This window comes from Muscardinus avellanarius, assembly GCF_963383645.1.
Source record: "Muscardinus avellanarius genome assembly, chromosome: 14".
NCBI classification, from domain to species: domain Eukaryota; kingdom Metazoa; phylum Chordata; class Mammalia; order Rodentia; family Gliridae; genus Muscardinus; species Muscardinus avellanarius.
In genome coordinates, this window is record NC_137800.1 from 53,464,162 (window position 1) to 53,488,475 (window position 24,314).

The window sequence follows — 24,314 nt, forward strand, 5'->3', positions numbered from 1 at the left end:
ATGAAGTTTCTGTGGCACTCTCAGAAGGCAGAAAAAATGATTCACTAGCCAGATTGAACTTGTGACCCATTTACTTGACAAATATTGGATGGGATCAGCACCTTTGGTTTACAGTGTGTGTTCACATGAATGCACATGTGTGTTTGTATGTGTGTATCCAGCTCAGAAGGTTATGACCTGTAGATTTATGTGAGGTATTTATATCAACCTGAAGAGAGCCTTCAGATTTCATCACTGTGTAGTATACCACATTTTGTCCTTTGGTGGCAGAATTTTATAACATTAATTCATTGTTTTAGTCATCCTAATGCAAGTGGTACTACCCATTGCTTCACCACCAAAAAGTTTGTGTCTTTATTAGAACATTGTAAATATATTTTAATCATAGACAATTAGAGTCATAGGACATTTTAGGAGAGAAAATGACTTAATGTACTATTAAGAGTATATTAAATTTTAATAATTTTAATATACTGAAATATATATTTAATAGTATATATATAAATACTGAAGGTCTAGTTTTGATTAATGAAATAAAAAGCTACAATTTTCTCCTTCATTTTATCTTCTCTTGCAGGCCACATTCTCTTTCTGCTCTTCTGCCTGTCTCTCCTACCACCCCTCCTCTCTCAGAGCTAGGTACAAAAATCTAATAATGGGGATCAAAAGTTCATAACAGATGACACCATCTGTTATAAATTAATTATTTTGTCCTAATTTCAGGCAGTCTGTGTTGTAAAAACCAGTTTCATAAAGTACAAATCAATAACATTGTGACAGATCGATGTAGCAAATAGGTCTTTTATATGAGGAAACTGACCTTATTTCTCTGGGGTAATATAACTAAAAATAAGAATTGGTTTTCTTAGCTATGTTCTTTTCTTTATTCACATCTCAGTTCCATGAGATTATGCTTATTATATTTGTTTTCATTATTTGTGGAAGCTCTATGATATTTTGAAGAGAAATGGGGGCTTTCAGTATGTGGCATCTAATGTGACCTGGACACTTCCTCACTTGTACAATGGAGATCATACAACTTATCTCCAAGGACTTGATGTTACATATATGTGTGTTCTATATACATATGTATAGCATATTATGCATATTACATACATGTATGTGTTTATTACATATGCATGTACATATATTTATGTGCGTATGTATGATATGAGCATGTATGCATATATGTATATATTCAGGCATGTGTATATATATGTATATATGTATGTATGTGTGTGTATGTATATATATATATATATATATATATATATATATATATAATTTGCCTCTCCAGATTTGTTTGTGTGGATTCACATTTTTATATATATTTTAAGTGTTTTTTATTTACAGTTTTACTTTCTAATTTCAAAAATTTCCTTTGGAAACAAAGTGGTTCAATATTCTTCAGGGATTTGGGGCATTTGTTTCAAAAGGAAATATGTCAAGTTGGATATATTTGTTTATTGATTCCATTTTTTTGGAAGAGAGGGAGTTGAGATAGAAGATTTTTTGATGGTTAATATATGATCAATTTCTTGTTAATCATTCATGGAAATTGAAGATAATATATGTGTGTTTTATTGGCAAGTTTGTAAAAGTTTCAATATACATCTATCTGATCACCTCTTTTAATAAATTTTTCAAATCCTCTGAGTTGTCAGACTAGTGTTTATACTGATTTGCCTCATAATAACAGGATCATAACATCCGTAATCTTGCCCTCTGAGTGTTAAATTGAATATTGGCATATAATAGATCAAAGCTTAGATAAGTGGAAGATTTATTTATTTATTTTTCACTGAAGTCTAAATTGCCTCAGAGCCAGCAAAATCTGAGAACCTGATTGATTGCATTAGCACATAAATCAGCTAATAAAGGACCATCAGAGTATTAGATTCCTAATGCATAGACAATGTTGTCAAGGCCCCCACAGGACCAGGGCCAGTGAAGCCCTATCCAAATTAAGGGGGCTTTTTCTGGTGGGCTTGAATCATGTTTGAGCCATTAGTATGGATACACATATTTTGATATGCCTGTGTCCAGATACTTAAACCTGAGACTACCAAAGTTTTTATTATTCATCTTTTACCACATTCATCAAGCAATCTTCTGAGTTCTGATCCAGTTTTTCATGTAGGTTTCTATACAAGGAAAAGTTAGGTGAAAATTTTTATAGGCTTTAGGACAGTTTGTCATTGTAAATAAGATAGCACTAGAGCTATTCATTTATCAGTCGGCAGGAATATAACCATTTATCCATTTACCCATAATTCATATTATTTATTCACAATTCAGAAAATAGAGATATTTCTCAGAACTCTTGTTCAGTTAAGGAGAGTTTTTGATTGCATTTTTTGATAATTTGATATTCCATGCTATCTCTGTTCTCTGATATTCCTGTACTATATATTTGCTATTCCATGTTTGCTTTTACTGTGATTTAACTTTCTTTTTTTGATCTTATATCTTTATCCTAGCCCCTGACCCTGAGACTTGAGAGACTTTCCTCTGGATTTTACTTTACCGAGTGGATTTTTCCAAAGTCTGAGTACTGCTCTCTTGCTCTCTAATTGTGTAGGCTGAGCTTTGTCTTTTCCTTTTTCTTCTACTTTTCATGACACTTTGCTCTTATTTCAAAGATACAGTGTCCTTTTTGTCAGGTTCAAAGCCAGCCTTGCTGGCATAAGAGACCCTGTTTCCCAATAAAAATATGAAAATAAGTCTGGGAGTATAGCACGGAGGTAGAAGGGCTTTGAGGAACTCCAGTATCATAAATAAATAAATAAATAAATAAATAAATAAATAAATAAATAAATAAATAAATAATAAAAACAAATATGGCTGGGGGTGTAGCTTTGAGGTAAAATGCCACTGGGTTCCATCCCTGCTACCAGAAAAAAAAAAAAAGATATCTTTATTTGCATGTACTTTCCTCGGTCTGATTCCCTCTGTATAGGAAAATTAATTTTTTTCTTCATTATTTGGTTTGAAAAGTATAATCTGTGTTGGCAAAACTGATTAACCATATGCAGAAAAATGGAAATAAGCCCCACTTTCTCACCCTGCACAAGAGGCAATTAAAAAATGGAACCAAAGCCTTGGAAAATAATCAGATTATTTAAAGAATGGAGATGGTCATTTCAGTGATTGGTCATATGTGAATTAGGGCTATAATTTTATATATTCAAGGCTATGTATTACCTAAATTTGTTGGATTTGTTTGCTAATGATAATTTTTGAGGTAAAATGTTAATGTGTACAGCATGGTGCTTTGTTGCACATGTGCAGCATGCAGTAAACTACAGTCAAGTTTGTGGCTATGTCCAGCTCCTCAGTTATTTTCTTGTGTGTGTGGTGACAGACACCTGAAGGCTTTCTTAGCATTATTATTGGCTACATTCATCTTATTGTACATAAGACCTCTACATTTGTTAATCCTAGAGTTGTCCTATATCACTTCTGTACTCTTGGACAAACATCTAATTTCCCTCACTCTCTGCTTCTCATAAACAAATAGCTTTTAAATACAGCCCATTATTCTATATTTGCTTTAAAATTTCATACCACATCCCATAAGTAGGCACAATCACTATGCATAATTTAAAATAAAATTATATCTAAAGAAAAATAAGTGTGATATACTACTTATTCTATGTAGTATGACAGGTACTAGTTATTTTTACAAGTACTTGGATGATTATCTGTCATAAAGAAGATCCTGGATTTATAGCCTGAAAATGGTCCAATTTCTGCTCCTGCCTGGGGAACTCTTCTGTGCTTCAGTCTATTCTATCTCACCTTGATAAGTTACTTTGAGAACAATGAGAAGTATCTGCTAAATTAAAACATGGAGACTCAAGGCCTTGTGTATTCAGTGGTTTTGTAAATAGTACTTGATACTCAGGGTTAAGGCATCTTCCCCAGGTGTTTTTGAAAGAAAAAAGATAAATATCACAAACTCAAAAGGACTATTTGGGCCTTTGCTCAACTGTCCCCCTGTAACTTGGTGTGTTTGTATTTACAGTGGGAAGAGACAACATTAGAAGTAAGGACTAGCAATTTTTGAGATATAGTGATGAACTTGGACAATACTCAGAGAACATAAAAATAATATAAATTTTATGTGGGTGGCAAATTGTTCCCTAGCTGACTGGCTCTTTTCAAGGAAGAGAGCACTTGGCAGCACTGCATTTTTGGTGGTAGGTCATAGTGATGATTAATGAACACAGATCCTAAACATAACTTGTGGAGGTATCAGTCCTGCATGGTCAGTCACAACCAGGTCACTATTATAACAAACCTTTAGGGACAATGGTGATTCTTCCTTTCCACCTTCAAACACCCAAGCTACCTTCATAGATACATACAGTGCTCTGATGATGGGCAAATCTGAAATCATTCTGCTTTGCTTCAGAGATATTTTGAGGTATAGACAGGCTCAAGCTGTAGTTGCTGTTGCTTCCTCACAGGCAAAAGAGTCCCCAGCTTCCAATTAGCAGCAAAAATTCAAATCCACACAATCATGGAAAATTTAGTATTCTAGGTAGTTTTATGGTGAAATAGAGCATAAAGTCTTCAATCATAGAATTTAAGACAAAACATACTAGTATGTGTATAAAGAAATGCTACATTTCCTTTGCAGGCTTATCTATAATTTCTCTATTAAAAAAAAATAAAAACCTGTGATACAGGATCTTTTTGAGAAGACAATACTTAGTTGACATTCCATCATGCCCTATGTTATGCATAGGATTCAGAATTAATCTTACTTTTATTTTCCCCTGATTTGATGTTGAATTGTGAAATTCTGCATGAGTTTGGGTGTGTTATTTGCAATGGTGGAGTTTGTTAATGTTTACACAGTTTGTTTATACAGTTTGTTACTGTTAATTACAGTTTGTTAATACCAGATAGAGTAACAGGGTATTGGTCACCCTTTACCTGCTACCATCCAAAATGTAGGCTTGCAACAGTCTTTGAAACCTTTTCAAACAAATTATGTGCAAGTTCAGAACTATTCAAATTCTCTTTTCAAACTTGTTGCTATCAATTCTCTTCCTGAAAGACTGTTTCTGAGCACTTTTCCATTATTGGTATCTTACTCTATCAATTCCATCTGCAGTTGCTAGATTAATTTTCCTCATGTTCAACTGTAATAATACCTCTTTTCTTCTCAAGCTCCCTCTATTTCCCCAATGCCTAATAGAGTTCCAAATGGTATTTGTTTAAAGCATATGTTTACCTGTCTCCCAACTCATTACAGCTCTCAGCTTGATTCTTTCACCCATGGTTCTGGGCATAAAGCCTTCTTTTCTGCCCCCGTCACCAGAGCTCATTGGCTTCTGGCCATCTAGCCAGGCCATGCTGTGCCTCAGATCTCTGCTGTGATCACATTTCTACGTATTTTTCTCCGCATGGGCAAATGTTTCTCTATATGGATCCCCTCTTTTCAAGTCTTTTTTCCCTGATGAAAATTCAGGCTTGCTTCTCATGGTACTCTTTCCTCTTCTTTTTTTTTCTTTTTTCTTTTCTTACTGCTCTATTCAGGGAAGGAGGGACATTTTAAAGGCCGTCTCCAGAGATCTGTGGGCTACAGGAAGGGCAGCATTGACCAAAGAGTCATCCCCATGTCACAGACTGTGAGTGCTTTTTTACTAAATGAATAGCAATAGCAAATTTTTGTGTTTTTTTTCCCCTGAACTCTTCTATTTAAAATGCTTAGCCAGGTGTGGTGGCACACGCTTGTAATCCCCATGCTTGGGAGGCGGAGACAGGAGGATCACACAGGTTCAAAGCCAGCCGCGCTGGCGTAAAAGACCCTGTTTCAAAAATATATAAAATAGGTCTGGGAGTGTAGCCCGGAGGTAGAAGGGCTTCCAGGAACCCCAGTATCACCAAAAAAAAAAAAAAAAAGAAAAAATGTTGACAGGACTGCATTCCCTAAGATGCTCTTAGGGTCCACAAGAAAGATTCTTACAGGATGCTATGTTGTGAATAAACCTGGGAAAGCCTCCTTTCCTGCTCTGCAGCATCTTCTTTATGATGGAAACAAATTTGTCATGCCTTTGACACTTCTTAGTTGGTATCATCCTTTCTGTTCCTTATCTGTGTCCTTCATCCAGTTTGGTGAGTCGTGTTACAGGTACCCTTTTCAATTTTACATTCTCTTTTATTAATTACTGTGTGTGTGTGTGTGTGTGTGTGTGTGTGTGTGTGTGTATGTTTTCAAGGATTGAATCTAGGAGTGCTCTACCAATTAGCTACACACCCAGCCCTCTTTTAATATTTATTTCTAAGTTGCTAATAGTCTCACTAAGTTTCTGAGGCTGGCCTTGAAATGTCGATCTTCCTGCCTCAGCCTCCCAGGTACTGAAATTGTAGGCATGCACTACCATACTAGGCTTATGAATTACTTTTATTATCACTTCTTGAATATTCATACATAAGGACCTATCCCTTCACATGCTGTTATTCTTTTATGTATTAAAATATTGCATTATCATCACTTAATATTTATTCAAGACAATTTCAGTTGCAAATAGTAGTCTTAAATCTCCACAGGCTCAGAACAATTTTCAGAAGTGCCGGAGCTAACCGGCAAAAGTACGGGTTCTGAAGAGAGGCGTGAGGATGAAGAATTTTTAATTCTAATGTGGGGGAGCCGCCAGCCTATTTTCTCTACTGGCCAACCCATGTTCTTGGGTCAATATTTCCTACTGGTCAACAATGACGCCTGGGTCAGTATTCTCTATTGCGCCGATGCTCCTGGCACGCCTGCTTCTGGGTCAATCTCATCTTTATTGCGTGCTGACACTGATGCTGGGTTTGTTTTTCCAGAGGTACTTATTCACAGTTACAGGTCAATCAACATTCTCATGCCATCACCACCGGAATACAATAGAGACCAAATCCAAAGCACACACATTACAGATAGATCAATCAATACTCTTGTGCCATCACCACCTGATCTTCTCCCCAAACCTTGTTGATGACTCTGGGCAAAGGACAGTCAGCTGAGTCAGAGACACTAATCTAGGGTAAAGCCTTAATGGCTCCCCACAATCCCCCCCCCTTTTTTTTTACTATATTTAAAGAAGACTGTACCTGTCTTAGGTTGCTTCCTTCAGTTGTCAAGGATTACCCATCTTTTGATAAGCTGCATATCCTATTTTAGGTTTCCTTGTCCCAAGGAAATTTTACCCGTCATTGGCTAGTAGCCTCTTAAATGGGGGTACTTTTCAAACATAAATTGTGCACTTTTGCTAAATAAAAATGTTTTCACTTTGTCCTAAGACCACATTTTTTTCCCAAGTCTCTAACAAACAAGGTATTGGAAATATTAGTAAGATAGACATTTCAGTAAGTCTTTTTCTCTAATTAACATAATGATTTTTACATGTTTAGCAGAGTAAACAAGTTATTAGTGGGCTAACATTCTTATCTCCTTTCCCTGGGTAACCTAGGCCCCACAAGACCAAAAGTTCAATAGCACAATTACTATCAGTCTTTGTCCAAAATAATCAAAAGTACCATTTCTTTGTCCAAAATAATCTTTGTCCAAATTAATACTATCAGTCTTTGTACTATCAATTCTCTGTCCAAAATATCAGTCTCTGTCTCTGTCCAAAATATCAGTCTCTGTACTTATCTGCAATACCACAGGTGTTAACCACAGACATCCTCTCTTCCCAACATTTTTACCAGTTCTTTGTCCATCATAACGAAAAGTTTCCACAATGGGTACAAAATTCAAAGCAAGAAGTACCAGCAATCATGAGTTGTTACTGAAGACAGCGATCTCTCGCTGCTCCTAAACAGCTGGATGAAGTATGGGATGATCTGGAATGTAAGCCCATGTTTCAGTCATCGGCATTAATCCAAGAGTCTTCTTTCAGTCATCTGCATTAATCCGAGAGTCTTCTATTTTTGCTTGATCCATATGTCGCACGAGCCGCTCAGGTATCCACCGTGCATTATCTTCACCCTGTGAAAAAACACAAACATGTCCTCTTCCCCACATTAGTACGGGGTTAGGACCTTTCCAAATTCCTGTGCAAGGATCTTTCCATTTTACTAAAGCAAAATTGTTTTTGGAGGATGGATGCCAATATCTCTCTGTTGCTGTGCGATGAGTTTTGTCAGCATTCAAAAAATTAAAAATAAAAGGGCATGATTTAAAGAGTTCTGTGGTGAATGGGGATATAACTCCCCCTTTTTATTTATTTTCAAAGCATTCAAGAAATTAATAACACCTCCTTGACCCAGTTTTGTCGGCTTTTAAGAAATCTAATAACACTTCCTTAACCATCAGGGTCTTCAGTATTTGGGAAAACTCTGAATCTTACTATCTTCTCTGTTTTTTGCAGCCCGATTTATTGCTGCTTGAAGCAGTGATATTAAAGAAAACTCATCTCTATGGTACTGAGCAGCAGTGTTTTCCTTAGGAAGCTTAACACAAAGCATATCTTCTAACATATATGCAAAAAACAAAAAACTAATTTTTGACCCATTGTATATTACAATATTTTTTGACCCATTGTATTTTTACAACTCTTATGTTGGGAACTAATCTTTTGACCTATCGTGTATTACTATTTACATGGTAGGCACTTTCTTTTCTATTTTAGTTTCTTTATTCATTTTCTGTCTTAGTTTCTTTTGCGCAAAGCTTTACTTTAGTGACCAATTATATATTACAAAATTCCCATGTTGCACCACTACCAAAAATCTTTGAGCATGCTCCTTTTTTATTCAGCGGTGTTCTTCACAAGATCCTCAGTTTCAGAATTTCTCCATATGGCCCACACCTGCCGGAGCCAGCCAGCAAGAGTATGGGTTCTGAAGACAGGCATGAGGATGAAGAACTTTCAAATCTAATGTGGGGAGCCACCAGCCTATTATCTGTACTGGCCAATCCCTGTTCTTGGGTCAATATTTCCTACTGGTCAACAACTATGCCTGGGTCAGTATTCTCTATTGTGCCGACGCTCCTGGCCGACACCTACTTCTGGGTCAATCTCATCTTTATTGCGTGCTGACACTGACGCTGCGTTTGTTTTTCCAGAGGTACTTATACACAGTTACAGGTCAATCAACATTCTCGTGCCATCACCACCAGAATACAATACAGACCAAATCCAAAGCACACACATTATAGATAGATCAATCAATACCCGCATGCCATCACCACCTGATCTTCTCCCCAAACCTTGTTGACTCTGGGTGAAAGACAGTCAGCTGAGTCAGAGACACTAATCTAGGGTAAAGCCTTAATGGCTCCCCACAAGAAGTAGGAATTTAGTTTGAAATAAACTGATTATCTTAAATATATATATATATATATATATATATATATATATATATATATATATATATAACAGTCACAGTTTCTCTTTTAAAAATGCCTCATAAAGCAGTGACTAACCTCTCATTGCCACTGTGAGTAAGACCCCAGGAAAGCTTACACCACTGGTGGGCCACCAGCCTCTTCTATCAACTTCTTTGAATAATTTTTTCTTCATATATAACTGTTTACTGGTAAATTTAGTTGCAAATTAAGTAAAAAAAATACAGCAGTCTCCACTTCACTTATAAGAAGCAACTAATCAAATTCATGGTAAATAGCCCCATGACTCTTTAACACCAACTTTACTCAGTTCCAAATTGGATAATCAGAAATTTTCCCCATGTGTAGGATAATTTTAGTAAGGGAATGGGAATTTTAAGGGAGAAGGTAGGACCTGTAGGTGTTATCCTATGTATGGCACCTTGCACAAATATCTCTTATTGAAATTTATATAGAAAACAATTTATGCCAATTGTTTGGATGCTACATTCTCTGAGGTGAGTGTTTCACATATGTTATATGTTTATTTTCTTCTCTTTGGAGAAGTTCTATATGAGTGATATGTGGATGTATGCCTCTACCATCTTGTACACCATTATGATGTATGACTACAATGCACTAATAAAAATAAAAAATAAAAAAATAAATATATCCTTTATGTTTTCCCATCTTGGAATAATAATTTCAATAGGGAGCATAAAATCAACTGCTTCAAATAGCACTCATGGAACTTTTTAAATATAATGATTATAGCTGTTTATTTTTAAAGTGTATCTTCTGAAGAACTCTTCTGGGGGACAAGTCTTTTACTGTATGGTAATATTTATACTCGTATATAAATTAAACATTCAGCCTGAACTAACACTTTCATATTTAGTTTTCTTAAATGAATAGGCAGATTGGCTAAAACTAGTAATCCCAGTTAGTACATGATTGACATGAACATTATTTACTTCATGATTTAATGTTATTTGTAGAAGAACTTTGAACTCTTGAGGCTGTCAGTGGTATAGAATAAGAAAATGATTTTTATAAGGGACTGGAATAGTCTGAACTTTAAGAAATGACTACGATGGTAGATAAAACAAATTAGAAAGTGATTTTATTGAAAAATGATTCAAAATTGGCCTTTAATATGAATTCAAATATTTGATGAAATATATAATAAATTGAAAGAAAACTACATTATATACAGATGGAAAACAATTTAACAATTTTTAATTTGAAAAAATTGATCATGTATTTTTTTCAAATTTTTATAAAAAATTATTATCTCTTGGATTCTCTCTGGCTCCTTCTGTCTCCTATAGATAAATTTAAGTATTGGTTCCTAACTCTTCCCAACAGAGCCAGTGAGCATAGCATCAACATTTGGTATTCTATTTGTAATATCTTTGCTAGGAGATGAAATGTTACAGAGTTCTGATAGTGTGATGTTTCATGCCAAGGCACAAGTTGGTATGTAAAGGCCCTCAGATGTGGGCTAAACAACTTAAAAATGCTGATTCCAAAGCCCTATATTCAGTATATCTTATTAAAATTGGAGTAGAAGGGGGCCCAAGCACCATTATTTCTTACAAGTTCTGTAGATAATTCTAGCACAGTCAAGGGAAAAAGAAAAAAAATGTTAGAACTCATTTAGTACCTAGACTCTTAAAACATTCAAAACTTTTAATATGTGTAATTTCTACAGGCAGTCTTTAGATGTATGTGTATATGTATATGGGCTGGGCATGGTGGCTCATTCTTACAATCTCAATACTTGGGAGAATGAGACAGAAGGATCGCATGTTTGCAGGCACACTCAGCTACTAAGTGAGGATAGTGGGTAGGTGGACCTAAAGAGAGTCTCCCAAATTAGTGAGATTCACTTTCTTTTTTGTACTAGAATTCCTCCTCTGACCTATTTTCTCCCTACCTTCCGCATATTAGAACATCTGAATTCTTATTTTTTGTGACTAATCTCACTTAGCATAATGTTCTCCAATTTATACATTTTCCTATGAATGACATAATTTTGTTCTTCTTTATGGTTGAGGAATATTCCATAAATTTGTAATCTATTAGTCTGTTGATGGACATTTTGGCTAGTTCAGTACATTGGCAATTGTGAATTATGTGGCTAATGAAAATACATATGCATGCATTAGTTTGGTTTCCATTCTTTTGGGTAGATACACAGATGTGGTATTGCTGGATCATATAGTAGGTTTGTTCCCATTCTCCTGTGGATCCTCCATACTGATTTCCTATGTGGTTGCACTATTTTGCAATCCCACCAACAATGTATTAGAGTTTCTACTTCTCCACATCCTTGCTAGCATTTGTTGTTGTTTGTTTTTTGTTTTTGTTTTCTGTTTTTTTGTGGAGTTTTTTTGGTGGTACTGGGGTTCCTGGAAACCCTTCTACTGCGCTACACTCCCAGACCTACTTTGTATTTTTATTTGGATACAGGGTCTCTTAAGCCAGTGAGGCTGGCTTCAAACCAGCATGATCATCCTGTCTCTGCTTCCCAAGTGAGGGGATTACAAGCGGATGCCACCACACCTGCTTGTTTTTTTTTTTTTTTTTTTTTTTAATGATGGCCATTCTAGTTGTAGTTAGGCAAAATCTCAGGATAGTTTTGATCTGCAACTCTCTGTTAATGATGTGGAAGATTTTTCATACATTTATTGGCTATTTGATTTTCTTCTCTTGTGAAGTGTCTATTTAGTTCCCTTTCCAATTTTCTGATTGGGTTGTTTTCTTAGTACTGAGTTTCTTGAGTTCTCTGTGTATTCTAAATCTTAGTCCTCCATTGGAGGAGAAGTTGGCAAATTTTTCTCCCATTCTGTTGGCTCTCTGTTGAGGTTCTTGATAGATTCCTTTACTTTACAGACACGCTTCAGTTTAATGCAATCTCATATATTGGTTGGCCTTTTAATTTCTTGTGCCTTTGGGGTCTTGTTGAGAAAGTATTTACCTTTGCCTATGTGTTGCAGTGTTGGAACTGTGATATCTTTAATTTCCAAGTCTTTGATCTATCTTGAATTGACTCTTGGGCAGGGTGAGAAAGTTGGGTTTGTTTCTATTTTTCTGACTATGGTTAACCAGTTTTGCCAACACCATTTATTGAATGGGCTATCTTTTTCCAGTGTATGTTTTGGTCACTTTGTCAAAACTCAATTGACTGCATGTGTGTGAATTTGTTTCTGAGTCTTCTATTCTGCTCCATTGGCTTATATATCTGTTTTTGTGCCAATACCATACTGTTTTTATTATTATGGCTTTGTAGTATACTTTAAGGTCAGGTATTATGATTCCTCCTGCATGGTTTTTGTTACTGATAACTACTTTGGCTACTCTGGCTTTTTTGTTATTGTTCCAAATGAATTTAAAGACTGACTTTTCTATGTGTGTGAGAAATGACCTTGATAATTTAAAGGGATTGCATTGAATCTGTAGATCACTTTTGAAAGAATGGCTATATTGATTATATATATTTTGCCTATCCATGAGCATGAAAGATCTTTCCTTCTTCTAAGTTTTTTTTTTCAATTTCATTTTTCAATGTTTTAAAATTTTTGTGTAGAGGTATTTTACCTATATGGTTAGGTTTATTCCTAAGTATTTTTTTGTGGGATATTCTGAGTGCAAGTGTTTTCTGAATTTCTTTTTCAGTGGATTTATGGTTGACATGCAAAAAAAGCTTTTAATTTTTTAAGTTTGATTTTGTAAACAGACAATTTGCTGAATTTGTTGATCAGTTACATAAGCCTTTTGGTTGAGTTTGTTGGATCTTCTAAGTAATATGTCACCTGCAAATAAGAAGTTTGAGTTCTTCTTTTTCCTATTTGTACTCCTTTTATTTCATTTTCTTGCTTTATTGTTCTGGCAAGTCTCAAGTACTATATTGTAAAAAAGTGGTGATAATGGACATCCTTGCCTTTTTCCTGTTTTTAGGGGGGATTCTTGCAGTTTTCCCCCCATTTAATATGATGTTGGCCGTGGGCCTATTATATATTGCCCTTATGATGTTGAGGTATGTTTCTTCTATTCCAATTCTCTGTCGTGCTTTTAGCATAAATAGCTGTTGGACATTGTCAAATGCTTTTTCAGTGTCTATTGAAATGATCATATGATTATTGTCTTTGGTTTTGCTTATGTGATGAATTACATGGATTGTTTTTCATATTTGAACCAGTTCTTTGCTTGATGGAAATTATTATTTCTTTGGTTCTGTCATGTACTACTTATTCTTCTTTTCAGTTAATCTCTTAGTATTTTCTATAGTGCTGGTTTGGAAGACATAAATTCTTTTATCTTCTGTTTGTCATGGGAGATTTTTATTTAATTTGGGGCTGCAAATTGTTTTATTTCAGGGTTTGGAATATGCTATTTTAGGCCCTTCTGGCTTTCATGACATGGTTTGCAAAGTCTAGAGTGATTCTAATTGCTTTGCCTCTGAATGACATTTGTTTTTGTTTGCTTTTATGATTCTCTCCTTAACTTTTACATTGGTCAGTTTGACATTTCTCTGGTCTTGTCTAACAGGGGTTCTATAAGTTTCTTATACCTGTGCATCAACCTCGTGTCCTATGTCTTGAAAATTTTCTGATATTACTTCTTTGGAAAGTTATCAATCCCTTTGGTTTCACTTTCTATTTCCTCTTCTATGCTTATTATTTTTAGATATAGCTCTTTTCTTTTACTTATTTATTTTGTGGTACTGGGGATGAAACTCAGGGGCATTCTACCTTTGAGGTACAACCCCAGCCCTATTTTTTATTCTTCATTTTGAAACAGGGCCTCACTGATTTGCAAAAGTCCTCACTAAATGTAGCTGAGGGTGTCTTCACAATCCTCCTGTCTCAGCCTCCCAAATGCTGGGATTGCAAGCATGTGCCACCATCCCAGCTTAGATAAGCTCTTTTAAGATGTACCCATGTCTCTGCAATGTCTAATTCATGCTATCAAATTGTTTTTTTTTCTAAATTATATACTTTGTGTTTGTTTTTGGAGTGATCATCCTTTAAGAGTGAGATTCTATTCTCCTTGTGGTGTAATATATTGTTTATAGTTTGTATTAATGTCTTCATTTCAATGATTGCATATTTTTTTCTTTCAAACTCTCTCTAAATTATTTTTGAAAATCATGTATCATTTCTACTGGTAAATTTCTCATTTGTGCTGGTTATCTCTGTAATTCTGTGTTGTCAGGTTCTGTTATTGTGGTATTGTGGGAGCTAATTGCTTCCTTGTTATTCCTCCTTCTCATGATTTCAGAAGTTTGTGTATGTTGCTTTTGAGTTGTGTTGTATTCAATGGTGAAGGTTGAATGAGGATGAAAGAAAAGTTGTAAATGCAAGAATAGGGCAAAGCCACAGATAGGGTTGAAAAGAATGAGAGTATGAGTTTCTTAATGTAGTATATAGTAGAGAGTATAGACAGTGAATATGTAGTTGTATTCTAATAACCAATGTACAGTATTTATTGTAGTGATATTAAGTGGATTTAATACAAAACAAAGAAAAGAAAAGGAAAAAAAGAAAAGAAATGCAGAGAAGAGAGTAAATATGTACAAGGGAATAGGCTTGTGAAAGTGGTGTAGAAGAGAGCAAACATGCAATCTTATACATATGCACATATAAAACAAAAAAAACCCCACAAAACAAAACAAAACGAAAACAAAAGAATGCAGCCCTACAGATATATGAATACTCAGTACACTTGGCCTCTGCAGTCTCTCTAGGTGCAGATGCTAAGTGTCACTGGCACCTTTCCTGCTGCAAGCCTGGTTCTCTGAGTCTCTCTCAGTTTATGTGCATGGCCTAATCAATGGGGCTGAATCTATTGTAAAGCCTTGGTCTCCCTTCACACTTTCCTCTAGTATACAACCTGAGTTTCTTCCTGTTTGCATAGGCAGTGAATACCTCTGAGACTAAACCCACAGTATATATAAGAGACCCCTTTAAGCACAGGTAGGACAGTGTTGTTCTGACTTCTCTCCATTAACCATGAGTAGGTGGTTCATAGTGATGTCAAAGTTCCTACTAGTTGGACCTAGTGGTATGTGTCGGCCTCCCTCTACTATTTTTACCAATGCAAAGCCTGAGTCTCTCTGAACCTCTGCTATATCCAACAGCCAACATCACTTTCACCTTCTTTGGGTTGAACCGCAGTTTCAGACCCAGTGAGTTAATTGTGGCAGCCTGAGTCCCTCCAGGCACAGGGCTGGGTGTTTGCCTGTTGGTATGGGGGTTTACTTACAGTATTGTTGAGTGCTACTCTGGATCTCTAAAATGCATGGTGAGCCCTGTTGCCACTTCTTCAAGTCGTAGCCAGTGTTTGTGCAGGAAGAGCTGACAGCTTACAATTCCAATGAGCTGCAGCTGCTTACTATATTTCAAGTCATTATTTTTTTTTTTCCCCTGGGAGTTTCTGGCAGTCCCTTACAGTGAGGCAAGATAGCACCACCAGGGTGCTTGTGGCTGCAGCCCTTAGAGGCAGGTGAGATCCTTCTTTGCTTCCTGACTGGATTTTTAGCTTTTTACTTGCTGCTGCCTTTCACTTGTCATTTTTTTTTTAATTAAAAAAATGCTGCTTTCTTTCTTTTGCCAGAATGCTGTTCAAGATCAGATTCCTCGCGCATGTAAGAGCTATGTCTGGCTATGACTCTGCTATCCTACTGTCTCAGCCTCCCAAGTACTGGAATTACAAGTGTGTGCTATCAAGCCTGGAATGGGCATGTATGCAAAGGTACATATATACACAAACACACACATATAATTTAAATTAACTCATTTTAAACTGAGGAAATATGAAAATTTTAATAAAAAACCTTGGTCTTAGTCAATGATGTAAATAAATGAAAAAATAAAGACTACATGAAACTATATTAAACTATCTACACTATTATTCTAATTTATATTTTTGCTGAAGTAATCAGTTTAGAAATTATGCATATAAATAATTACAGACTGAGAATCCACATAAGTAGCTTTTATTAAACTAGTAACACATGTTTATTTCTTTACAACAAACTGATTACAAAACCCTCTTTTAATTAAATGTTTAAAAAATTTACTACTTTTGGTGACAGAAATTTTATTTACCCAAGAATGGCAAAACTATCATCTTCCTTCCCCACCATTAACACCATTCATCTAAATCCAAAATTTAATGCATTGAATTGGAAATATATCACCTAATTAAAATTTTAATTATCTCTCTCCATTATCATTGGCAAATAAACTGCATCTGTTTTCTTATTTAGCAGTAGAAAAAATCCAGGGAAATATTTTAAGATAGATTTTTATATTTTGTAGAAAGAAAGTAAATCTGAGTTATGTACTATAAACTTTTTTAATCTATTTGCCTTTTTTTTTTTTTTTTTTTTTTTTTTTTGGTGGTTCTGGGGATAGAACCTGGGGACATTTGTCCTCCAAGCTTCACCCCAGCCCTGCATTTTTTTTTTTTGCAGTACTGGGGATGGAACCTAGGGGCACTGTTCCTCTGAGTTACATCCCTAGCCCTATTTTTAGTCTTTTTATTATTATTATTATTATTATTATTATTATTATTTTATTTATTTATTTATTTATTTATTTATTTATTTATTTTTCTTTTGGTGGTACTGGGGGTGGAACCCAGGGGTTTTCTACCTTCGGGTTGTACTCCCAGCCACATTTTTTTATATTTTATTTGGAAACAGGATTTCACTAAGTTGCTGAGAGCCTCACTAAGTAGCTGAGGCTGGCTTCGAACCTGCACGATCCTCCTGTCTCAGCCTCCCAAGTGCGGAGATTACAAGCGTGCGCCACTCCACCCAGCTAGTCTTTTTATTTTTTGAAACAAGGTCTCACTGAGTGGCCGAGGGCCTTACTAAGTAGCTGACGCTGTCCACAAACTGATCTCAATCTTCCTGTCTCAGCTTCCCGAATGTTGGGATCACAAAAATGCACCACCAAGCCAGGTTGCCTTTTTTTTTTTTTAACCTAGAGTATGTTTTCTACCTATTGGATTCATTATTAACTGATAGTTTTAAAATACATTTATTCTTGCTGGTTGTTGTTTTATATACCAGTAATCTCAGTATGTGATATTAAAGGGGATCACTGATTCACTGATCCCCTTTCACTATTATCCTTGTCTCTCTCAACAGTTGCCTAAATGATTCATCTTTGTTTCCTATTTCCTCTGTAGCTTCCACATATAAAGGAAAACATTCAACCCTTGACTTTCTGAAACTGTTTGATCTCACTTAACATGATATTCTCTAGTCCCATCAATTTTCATGCAAATAGTATCATCTCTTCTTTATGACTCTTTAAAATCTTTGTATATCTCTGTATGTGATATATAAAATGTATATACGTATATGATATTTTTTCTATTCATCTGTTGATGGATACCTACATTGGTTTCATAATTTGGCATTTATGAATTGTGCTGCTAAAACATGTATATGCATGTATCATTATAGTATTCTTACTTTAGTTCTTTTGGAAAGATACTCAAGAGTGATATAGCTGGGTCATATGGTGGTTCCATTCCTACTTTTTAAGGAATCTTCAAATTGATAAAAAAAAATGATAAGGAAAAGCACAGCTAACCAACAAATTGAGCTCCTAATAAGGTCTAGGGAAGGGGTTTTCACCTGGAGAAAGGCTGACCTTCCCAAACACTTATAGGACTGCGGGAACTCACAGAGCCATCCTGTCCTCCATGAATCTAGCACAGAAGCTGTCAACATTTTAAGCAGTTCCACATCATTGTAGCTATGGCTTGTAGTTTTTTGGCCCCAGAGGTGAAAGACCTGTGATTTTATAGTTATTAACTCTTATATGATAGCATAAAATTAAAAATAACATTAGAACCAGAAATTTTTAAAATGTAAGTCATAATTTAGTGAATATGCCATTTTAATGAAAAAATAATCAAAATAATAACTGTCAGACCCAAAGTTTTATATAAATATGAGAAAAGCATTTGGGAGTTATGAATTGCTGTAGACTTCTGTTAAATACTTCCTGACTACTGTTAACATACATTGTAATTGGAAAGAGGACTGCATTTCATCATCTGACAAATTTATCTAACACACTAAGAAAGTATGAGTAGAAGTTGTGTCCATTATTGGAAGAAATAACTAATGAACTGACCTTTTTTGGGATAGTATTTTTGGGTGAAATGACAAAACCAATTTCCCATGTAAATACTGAGCTGCTCAGAATTATCTTTCATAATGTGGAAGCTAATAGAAAGAATTTGAAATCACCTCTTTGTCATTTTACAAGTCAATCATCCAGCTATGGTAAGAGTAAATTCCATAAAGATAAAGTTTCCACAAAATTAATGCATCATTTATGTGTAAGTCAGCATTTTCATTGACCTCTGATGCTCCTTAGGAAAAAGAAAGCCTGATGTGGAGCTCTGGTAACTTCAAATTGAGGGGGCATATGATAGATTGCATAACCTTTAAGACCACTGCACTTTGGATAGACCTTACTCTTTTGTGTGTCTTAGTCAAGCAATTTTAATTGAGTTAATGGCAAGTAGCAAAAGTACAATAACATGAAAAGTGTTATATTTTATATGTTGAAACTAGTTTTCAATTTCTTTACTTGTAAGATATTGTATCAGCTTTTTTGTTGCTGTGACCAAAATACCTGATAAGAATAACTTAGAGGAGGAGCTGTTTATTTTGGCTCACAGTTATAGCGGTGCAGTTCATGTTTGGCAGGCCAAAGCACCAACATTATGGCAGCATAGGTTGGTAGAGAAAAGCTGCTCAACTCATGACATGTGGTAAGCAGAGACAAAGGCCAGGGACAGATATAATTCCTAAGGCTATGTCTCCAGTGACCTAAATCCTCCAGACACCTTCACCTGCTTACAGTTACAAACCAGTAACACTCAAGAAATTCTTCTATCAACTAATTAATCCACTGATAAGAAGAGAATCCTGATTTGGTTATTTTGTATCTAAATATTTTTTGGTGGTACTGGGGTTCCTGGAAACCCTTCTGCCTCTGGGCTACACTCCCAGACCTATTTTATATTTTTTTTATTTGGAAACGGAGTCTCTTAATCTGGCAAGGCTGACTTCGAACATGCATGATCCTCTTGTCTCCACCTCCCAAGCACAGGGATTACAAGCTTGCACCACCATGCCCATCTTATATCTACATTTTCTTTGCATTGCCAAAATATGAGCTTTTATGAAGAATATTCCATAATAAAACCATTCAAGTGTTGAAGGTGGGACCCTCTTGTGAATATTTATATGTTTCTTCTAGTGGTGGAGTAGTGTACATAATGTTTTAGAGGGCCACTCATACAGAACTTGTCATTTATCTATATGGATTCACCAGCAGTAGGAGGTTTTGTTCTTGGAGAGTCATTGGCCATACAGTGAAGCTAACAATGCAGTTCTGGAGGCATTGTGTTTCCATCCCCATTCCAGAACATATTCTTGTTTTTTATTTCACTAGTATAAACAATCCAGGGGCCAAAAAGATTGCTTGTTGTCCTCACAGGATATGTTTTCATATTTGTTGTACTGTGCTAACATATTGACCCTCACATCATTTTCCCTAAAGAAAACTAGTAGGTAGCACTGTGATCAGTGAGCTACAAGGTCTGTTTCTGGACCTGTAGGAACTCCATCTGCAGCCCTTATCTCTAAATTCCATTTTTTCTGTTCCATCTTCCATTTATATCTTTCAAATGGTTGAGTTTAAGCTAACCAGTTAAAGATAGATCTCAGAGTGATGCATTTGTTATAAAGATGAATCTGATTAATCTAACTGGGCACTTGTTTTGATGTAAAGAAAATTTATTCTTCTTAGGCTAAAAAAAATCTTCTTTCAAATTATCTCTTTGAATGATGGAAAGTGATTTGTGCAGCCATGACCAAAAGGATACATTTTTCCTACCATGTTCACCTTTTGTCTTTTCCCATTTTGGAAACATAAACTCAAATTAGTGTATTTGTAAACAGAGACTCATTAATGATAATTTGGCCAGTTAATTAATGGTAACTTTTGAGATTTTTTAAAATCAATATAGCCAGAAGAAATTCTAACCACTCTCAAAAACCAAATCCCTTTGTGATTGATACAGCTTAATTTTTCTTCCCTCATTCTGTTATTGATTTGTTGCATTCCTTACCTTTATTAGTTTACCATTTTTGAAGAAAGAATGAAAGCATTAGAATTGCATGTGGGGCATTTAAAAGGAATTCATTCTGCATCTCTAATTACCTTTATCTATTAAGTGAGGATTTAACTCACTTTGCCAAATTGCATTTTTACAAAACCCATTAGGGGTTTTTAAAACCAGGATTATTGCATGCTGCATATTCAGAACTTCAGTTATTAATTCATTTCTAATGAAAAAGTTTTGTAGTAATTATGATAGTATTGTGATACTAGACATTGGCTGCAATTTTTGGACATGGTAACGAGGCAAATTGATTTTATTTTATTTTCACTTTGTTTTCTTTCCCCGGTTTTATTGTGATATAATTGGTAAATAAAATGATATATTTAAGGATACTAAAGGATCTGAGTAATGCATTGGGCAATGTATATGTATATATATGTATATAAATATATGTATATATTATATGTATATATTAGTTAAAATAGCTGTCAACTCACATAGTCATTGTGTATGTGTGTGTAGGTCTGTGTAAGAATATTTGAATTCTCTCTTGGCATTTTTCAATTATATAATAGAATATTATTAACTATAATCACCATTGCTGTATATTACATCTTAAGAATTTATTCATTTGTGACTGAAAGTTTGTACTCATTGACCAGTATGACTCTATTTCTTCCCATCTCTGCTTCTTGCAACCCTCATTTTCTTTCTTCATCTGAGTTTTACTCTTGTGGATGCCACAAGTGTTTCTGTCTGGGTATTTTACTTTGCATAATTCCCTTCAGGTTTATTCATATTTTCAAAACTGGCAGAATTTTCTTTTTTTTCTAGACAGTTTTCAACTGTATGTGTGTATGTATGTATGTATGTATGTGTACATATATGTATATATGATATAATATACAACTTCATATATACACATATACATTCATATATGTACATATGCAAACAAGCATATGTATGCATATATACACATATTTATTCACATGTGTATAATATGTATATTTATACACACACACATATATATATATGTATATATACACATACACATACACAAAATGTATATTCTTTATCCATTCATTCATGAGGCCCTTCTTTTCCAATGATTTTGTAGCAGAGGGTAGAAGTATTTACTTGTTCAAATTGTGTTCTTTAAACAATTGTTCATTTTGTAGTTTGGCTCAGGTTAGTAGAAGAGTCAGGAGAATGTAAAATTCACATTTCTAGGTCTTACATTAGAGCATAAGCCTAACCCATGCTTTAATATCTGTCATTCGGACTCCTTCAAAACTACTAGAGAGATGGTATTGATGAAATTCATGGAGTTCTAATCTCTATTTGCTTTGGTATTTAACAGGCTGTGACTCTCTAAGAGGTGAGCATTTTGTTCCCAGATACTCACATCTAAAGTGCTGTGTTGTTTTTTTTTTTCAAAATGGCGACTGAGGGACACAGTACTCCTCAGTAGCTGAAGCAAATAAAACTTCAGATACTTAGAAAGCTGTGTCTTAATCAACAAAAAAAAATACATACCAGGAACCAAAACAAATCCTGGTACCTCGGGGGAACTCTGAACTTGAAGAAGAAGAAGAACATAGACCCGGACACCGGACCAGCTGCAAACGCTGATCGGCGGCCGCGGGCTGCTTTCGCGGGCCCGCGGAGCTGCCTGCCCGATAGCCCTGATAGTCCCGCAGCAAGATAATCCGGGACTGAAAACAGCGAGCAGCTCCCATGTCAGAATTCTGTGTGCCCACCAGCGACTGGATCACAACAGCATAGAGACTCCCACGAATCCTGGACCAAGGAAGACAGGTACCTGCGGGCAACGGGAAGTGCGGACCCTAGCGTGCGCTGCACTCCAACCCCCCAGCACGCCCAAGCCTCAGACCCGAGCACTCCCCTCTGCGCACCTTGTCGGCGCCCCGGTTCCCTGCTAGCAGTCATTGCCTGTCCCACTCTCTCCACTAAATTGGAGCCTACCTGGGTGTCTAACCCCCCCCCCCCCCGCCACCTTGCCAGAGACTGCCTTCAAGGCTGCAAAAGCCCTGTGTAAACTGGAAATCTCCTTGGGGCACCCCCAGTTTCTACGTCCCGCGGGAGGCAGAGGCCTTTACTGGGCACCACGCACTGGATCCTTGAGCACCTATCCTGCACTCCTGGCCCACCGCTGGGTGTTCCCACCCTCCTGCTAGCCAGAGGCTTAATTCTAAGCGAGAACGAGAACTCAGCTCAATACACCTTGGAAGAGCATACCAGCAGCAACAGATAGCTGCATCCACTCACTCCTGGGTCCAGTAAAAGCAGCACACCCAGCCTGCACCCTTGGAATAGGCAGAGCTCTGGCAGCAAGCGTGGGCACCCAGGAACCAGCACCCATTTGCCCAGGGTACATCTTGGGACCACACCGGCTAACCCAGCTGGAATTTCCAGAGACACAGGAAAATCCATCGGGCCACAATATCTGCACAGGACCTCAGGGGGAGGTTCTAATTATACCTTGGTCATGCTCCACCCGTGTCGTAGGGAAGCACAGGCTGGAGTCTAGGGTGGTGAGTGCAGAGGTACTGACCACAGGTTAGAATTTCGCAGAACCTGTGAATTGTATAGAATCAAATAACAGTGAAACCAGACATCCGGACACATAAACCTAAAGCAGCTAAAGGAGAGAAGGTGTCCAAACACCCAGAGTGACCTAAGAAGATAAAAAAATAGAGTACAAAGAAAACTAAGAGACATTGGATGGTATTCTGAAAGTTACTAAAGCAATCACATACGCACATATTATATAGGCCTGACCCCATATGCGTAAATAAGGAGGACTGTTTATTTTACTTTTATTTTTTTTATTTTATTTTTTTTTTGTCGATAAAATTTTTTATTTTTTTAATTTATTTATTTATTTATTTATTTATTGGTGCACTGTATTCATACATCATAGAGGGATACAAGCTTTTGTAGACATACATGCACAAAACACCCAGTCAGCCCCCACCCGATCCCCACCCCATTCACTCCCCATCCCTCTTTCCCATGCTTGGCTTAGTGGTTGACATCTAGTATTATAGAAATTTATCCAAAATTAAAAATGACAATCTCACATAACAGTTTCATTTATCTGATACCAAGCTTTTGATGACTTAAAGATAATATTTCAATATTTCTTTTTGCTTTCTTTCTTACCAGAGAATATTTTTTTTTCTATTTTTTTAGGTGAAACTATCATATATTTATATATTTATTTTTCAGAAAAAAATCTATCCTAATATGGAATATGGATTCTAGATACCCAAAACGATCTTGAAAAAGAACAAAGCTAGAAGATATATATTTTCTGATTTCAAACCATATAAAGCTACAATAATTGAAACAGTGTAGTACTGTTCTAAAGGAAGATATATAAACCATTGGAGTTAAATAAAAGCCTAGAGCTAAATTCTTCCCTATATTGTCAAGTTATTTTTGACAAGGTTTCCACGAACATTTGGTGGTGGAAATAATAATCTTTTAACTAAATATTGTTGAAAAATAATAATTACATGGAAAAGAATAAAATTGGACCCTTACCTAATCCCATATACAAGTATTAACTCAAAATAGACAAAAGACCTAAATATAAATCTTAAGACTATAAACATTTAGAAGAAAATCTGGGTCATAAAACCTCACAACATTGAAATTGGCAGTGATTTCTTGAATGTGATTTCAATGGCACAGGCAACAGAAGAGTATACAAATTCCCTAAAAAATAAAAAAATATTGTATATCCAAAGACAATGTAAACAGAGTTAAAAGTTACTGATAGAATTGGATA

At 35.8% G+C, this 24,314-nt stretch overlaps 1 protein-coding gene across 3 annotated transcripts in view; it reads left to right on the plus strand.

Moving 5' to 3' along the window:
• UNC5D (unc-5 netrin receptor D) overlaps positions 1-24,314 on the plus strand; it is a gene marked incomplete at both ends in the record, with an annotated part of 663,802 nt that overhangs the window by 43,534 nt on the left and 595,954 nt on the right. The gene's annotated exons all lie outside the window — the stretch shown is intronic.